The following is a 6,110-nucleotide window of genomic DNA, read 5'->3' on the forward strand; positions in this document are numbered from 1 at the left end:
ATTGGTGATAACTGAAGCTTCATCGTCCAATGGTGGTCCCTATGTATATTCTACACATGGGTACCATGCGCACCATATGCCTGAAGCTGGGAGTTTTTCCTAGCAGTGTTCATTGACTCACACATGGGCACTATCTCCCCCATGCTCTCAACCGAGTGTAGAAGGAGCGGTGTGAGTTCACGCCTCTCCAGTTCCCTCTCACCACCACATAGTCTGAGTCGGAACCCTGTCCTCCTTTGCTCTTCTAATCGCTAAAAGAGTTTTTGTATATATTTGCTGTTTAGAAATCTTAGTGGTATATATAGTCTAGTAAAGTGTAAGAATACCCCGCACCCCCAGTCGGGCAGAAATCCTCTTTACCCCAAGGACTATGCCCAGGGTCCCAGACTTCAAGAACTGTGACTCCTGCCCTCACCCCTTTTCCATGAGTGATGAACATCAGTGGGGGCCTTTAGTGTCTGAGTGAGGTGTACATCTCTGTGAAGTGCATCATCTGCAAGTCCTTCCCATGCAGAACCAGAGAGGCCTGAGAGCTCAGGCTGAGGAAGCACCTGATGAGGCCCTGATCTGATCCTGGCCAGGAAGACCCCCGTACATAGGCCTCAGCTGGCCAGCTGTGCCCCTCTGAGCACGTGCCATGGAGCAGAGCCGCTGTCCAAAAGCCCAAGGACTAAGGACAAAGGGCTCCCCATGACAGTAAGAAACATTTTCATAAGGATGAGGGCAGATCCCCACAAAAAGCACATTCCCCTCCCAAGTTGTGCCAGGTTGGGTGAGATGTCTTGTATGGATCCCATGGAACTGGTGCCAAAGCCCCCTGGCAACTGGAAGGGAAGGTGAAGAAGAAGAGGAATCAGACAGTGACTACGATACCAGGACACAAAGACAGGCAAATCCCATCCACGGTCCAGATGTACCACAGGAACCACTTCGGCAATATGGAGACCAGCCAGCTCTTTCAGTTGAACTGGGTTCCTTCCGTGTCTCAATGGGAACCTTGCAGACTCCAGGCCATATGGAGACTTTTCTGACACTGAAGGAAGTCTTCCGCCCCTATCCACAGTTTCCACTTCTGTCGGACCCAATGGTTCTCAGGGAGGTTCCTATCCCGGAGGATGAACCACTTCTACAGTTTCAGGAGAGACTCCCCTTAACTATCTATCAGACAGGGCCTCCGGGAACCAACAGTACCACTGTTTCTGACAGCACCATCATCAGACTCAGAGAAGATAGTCCCACCGATGTCTCCAACCTGTCTCAGGAGCTTGGACAGAGCCGCGGCAACCCTTCCACCTGGCTATGACCCTAGCCCCAGGCTGGGACTCCTGGTATCAAATCCCAAGGGGACAAATAGATCTGTCCTCTGGCCATACCGGGTCCCCAGGGACCTTTATAGCAGATGCCCAGCACTATCACAGGAGTCCTACTGCTCTTCTTCCTCTTGTCTGTCGATTCTGTCGGTGTCTGAGGAGGAAGATGCTGAGCTGGTACCACCAGTTCTGACTGGAGTCTCCTCATCACTGGATGACACGGTCATACCATTGCCACCCTCTCCACCAGATGACCACCAACAATATCAAGATCTGCTCCAATGGGTGGCGACTGACTTGCAAATCCCACTGGAGTTGGTCCAGGACCCCCAGCACTGTCTCCTGGACATCTTACAGCCACAGGGACCATCCAGCGTGGCCCTTCCTATAAACCAGGCCATACTGGAATCAGCCAGAATGGTCTGGAACACACCGGCAACATGTGTTCCCACCCCAAAGCGAGCCAAGAGATGCTATTTTGTGCTGGCCAAAAGGGCTTATTTCCTCTTTACACACCCTGCCCCTAATTCACTGGTAGTGCAAGCAGCTGTGGAAAAGGCTCAGCACTACCTGCAGAAATCCGGTACCAAATAAAGGGTCAAAGAGGCTGGATCTCCTGAGCAAGATGGTCTTCTCCTCCTCAGGCCTTCAGTTTCATTTAGCCAACTACCAGGTTGGCTAAATATGACTTTAATACGTACACCAGACTGGCAGAGTTCAAAGACAAACTCCCTGTGGAAGATCAGGCCCAGTTCCATTCTGTGGTGGATGAGGAAAGGCTAGTGGCAAAGGCAGCTCTCCAGGCCCCAGTGGCTGTGGCTGACACTGCATCCCAGGCCTTGGCCACAGGGCTGGTCAAGTGTACAGACTCTTGGCTCCAATTAACGGGCTTCCCAAGGGAGGTCCAAAATACTATTCAGGACCTCCCTTTCAACTAGGTCAATCTTTTCAGTGAAAAGATGGATGAGTCTCTGCATTCCCTGAAGGACTCAGGATCCACCCTGAGGTCCCTGGGGACTTACACTCCGGCCTCCAGGAGAAAACATCAAAACCGGCCCTTCAGACCACAGCCTCCTTCCTCCTGGCTCTCCGACTACCAACATTCACATGAATCTTCTTGCAAGCGACCGAGATCCCAGCCCCAACCACTACCACATCCTCCCAACCATGGGCTAAAGGCCACTTTTCACATATAGGTCAAGGCTCACACACCACCATCAATGCCGCCGACTTTGCCACCCATCTTTGGAGGCCAACTCACCTTCTTCGCCCACATTTGGAACAAGAGCACCATGACAGTTTAGTTCTGGAGATTATCCATCATGGATATTCCACAGAGTTCCTTTCTTTCCCTCCTCACAAGCCTCCCACCAATCGATCCTTCAACAAAAGGCAGACTCCTTATTCCACTGGGGAGCAATAGAGAGCAACCCGCTTCAATACCAGGGAAGAGGGTTCTTCTCCCCATATTTCCTTGACGCCAAGGAAGGTAGAGGGCAGAGACCCATCCTGGACCTTCGACAGCTCAATATTTTCATCAGGAAGCTGAAATTCAGGATGATTACACTGGCATCAATAATCCCCGCCCTCCAGAAGGGACTGTGGTTCACAGCTCTCAACATGAAGGACTCATATTTCCATGTGAACGTTCACCCATCACACAAGAAATTCCTATGATTCAGGATTGGACAGCAATGCTACTAGTTTTGCATCCTTCCCTTTGGTCTTGTGACAGCACCAAGGGTCTTCAGGAAAGTATTCTCAGTAGTAGCGGCCCAGATGTGACACCTGAGACATATGACGTTCCCATACTTAGACGACTGGCTTCTGGTGGGACATTTCCGACAAGAAGTTGTCTTTGCAATAGAGATTCTTTGACGCCTCCTTGCCTCGTTAGGGATCTGCATAAACTAAGACAAATCTGTGTTGTCACCCACAGAAATGTTACATTTCATAGGAGCAATGCTGGACTCGGTCTTGGCACAAACTTTCCTTCCAACAGACAAATTTTATGCGATGAACAGCCTGATAATTTGCATTACCCACAAGCCCTGCACAACGGTGCATCAGTGCCTCTCCCTATTGAGCCATATGGCTACCTGCACGTATCTGACACCTTTTGCCAGGCTTCACTTGTAGTACCTACAAGACTGGCTCCACTCAACCTTCCAGCTGACTAGGGACCTCATTGACTCCATCATTCCCTCAGGAGCTCTTGCCTCTCTTGCTTGGTGGTCCAACCTGACCAAGATCATGGTGGGGACCCACTTCAGTCCTCCAATACCTAGGGCCACCATCATGATGGATGCTTCCCCGACAGGATGGGGTGCTCATCTGGACTGCCACGCAGCCCAGGGTATGGAGATACCACAGGAAGCCAGGCTGCATATAAATTTTCTGGAACTTGGAACAGTCCACCTAGCCTGAAAGGCCTTACTTCCCCTCATCCATTCCCTCTGTGTGCAAATCCTATCGAACAATATCACTGCAGTGGTCTATATAAACAAACAGGGAGGAGCAAGATCTCATCTCCTCTGCCTGGAGGTAGTCAGGCTGTGGCGTTGGTGTGTCACAAATCAGGTTACCATATAGGCTGCATACCTCCCGGGCGTTCAGAACTCCCTAGCAGACAGAATAAGCAGAAGTCTCTACACAGGCCACAAATGGGAAATACACTACACAGTACTGACCAACATCTTTGCACAGTGGGGTACTCCCCTCTTTGCATCCCAGACTAACAGAAAGTTTCCCATGTACTGCTCCAGGGGGGCTGTAGGCAGCGACTCACAGGGCGATGCTTTCCTGCTTCCCTGGATGGGTGACCTCCAATACGCCTTTCCCCCTATTCTCCTCATACCACAAGTTCTCTGGAAGATTCACTGAGACGCAGCTACCATCATCCTCCTAGCACCCTATTGGCCCAGTTCTGGTTCACTGATCTCCTAAAATTGTCCACACGCCCACCCATCAGAATCTGTCTGTTGCCAGATCTCCTGACATAAGACCACACCAGGCTCAAGTACCCCAAACCAAGCTCATTCCACCGCACAGCCTGGTGTTTGGATGGGTGTTGGACCTAGAAAACTCATGCTCTGCCTCGGACCAGGAAATCCTTAACCAAAGCAGGAGAGAGTCAACCAGAACATGCTACTGGTCTAAATGGTGCCACTTCTCTGTTTGGGTGCACCGCCACCACCATTCCCTCGCCACGGTGAGCATGCCAGTTATCCTCGACTATCTCCCTGCCCTGAAAACTCTTAGCTCACTGTGTGTACACCTAGCAGTGATTAAACATGCATAATCTTGATTTTCTTTTTTTTAAATAAAAACAATGTACAAAACATTTAGCAATTAAGATAACCTGAACATTCCTGTCTTGTATTTTAGCTCGCTGTTTGTACACCTAGCAGTGATTAGCACTTTCCTTCCCCTGGTGGAGAGATGCTCTATCTTCACGCACCCGACAACAGTACGCTTTATGAAAGGCTTGATCTGAATCTTCCCACCAGTCATCAAACCTTGCCCCAGTGGGACCTTAACCTCATCCTGTCAACTCTCCCAGGGCCACCCTTTGAGGGCCAACCTGTGCCATGACCCACCTCTCCATGAATGTGGCATTCTTGGTAGCCATCACTTCGGCCAAAGGGGTCGGTCAGCTAGTGGCCATGATGGCAGACCTCTTCGTCCCCAAGATTGTGTCCAAATTCCATAACAACCAATTAATGCTCTTACCTGTAATTTTTCCAAAACCTCATGCCTCTCCTGAGGACAAGAAACTACACTCCCTTGACATCAGACACACCCTGGCATTCTACCTGCAGAGAAGCAGCTCATTAGAAAGTCTCTGAGACTCTGTCGCCGTAGCAGAAAGATCAAGGGGCCAAGCCATATCCTCACAGAGAATTTCTACGCGAGTCTAAGGAAGCATACTAGAATGCTACAGGATAGCAAACATTCCCCCTGCTGGGAGTGTTCCAGCTCACTCCACGTGAGCGCAAGCAGCCTCCATGGCATCCTTATCTGATGTCCAGTTGCAGGACATTTGCAAAGCTGCAACTTGGCGATCTGTCCACACATTTACTGAACACTATGCCCTAACTCAAGCAACAGCTGCAGATGCAGTAATAAGAAGGGCTTATAAGCAGAAATTACAAGCAGGTCTGCTGCCAGCCTCCTCACACCCACGTCCAGGCCAATCACTGCTCACAAGTCGCCTACATGTGGAATTCACATAGGCACCAGCACTCAAAGAAGAAGAAGAGATTATTTACTGTAAATGGAGGTTCTTTGAAATGTATGGGCCCTATCTGTATTCCACCACACGCCCTCCTTCCCCTCTGCCTTGGACTAGAGAGGGAACTAGAGAGGTGTCAACCTGTATTGCCCCTTATGCCCTCAGTTGGGAGTACAAGGGGAGATACTGCACATGTACGAGTCAATGGACAGTGCTTGGAGAAATTTGCAGACTCAGGCGCATGGCGTGCGTGCATATCCATGTGTAGAATAAAGATAGGGACCTCACAATCTCAGAAATCCTCCAGTTACAGTAAGTAATCTCCTCTTCCAGTGGGGAGAAGGAGTAAATATACACTGTAGCATTGGCCTGTCTCCAAGGATCAAGTGCTCCCCTTCAAAAACCCATTGTTGGCATTTGTTGGCACCACAGCTGGTTCCAGTCTCAGCAGATAGATCAAGGAATGAATGAGAAAGGAAGAATGGTCCAGGGATTAGTGTGTGCGCATGGAACCAGAGAGACCCAAGATCTATTTCCCTCTCTGCCACAGGCTTCCTGTGTGATCT

This window comes from Lepidochelys olivacea (assembly GCF_965140295.1).
Source record: "Lepidochelys olivacea isolate rLepOli2 genome assembly, chromosome: 3".
In the NCBI taxonomy this organism is placed as follows: domain Eukaryota; kingdom Metazoa; phylum Chordata; order Testudines; family Cheloniidae; genus Lepidochelys; species Lepidochelys olivacea.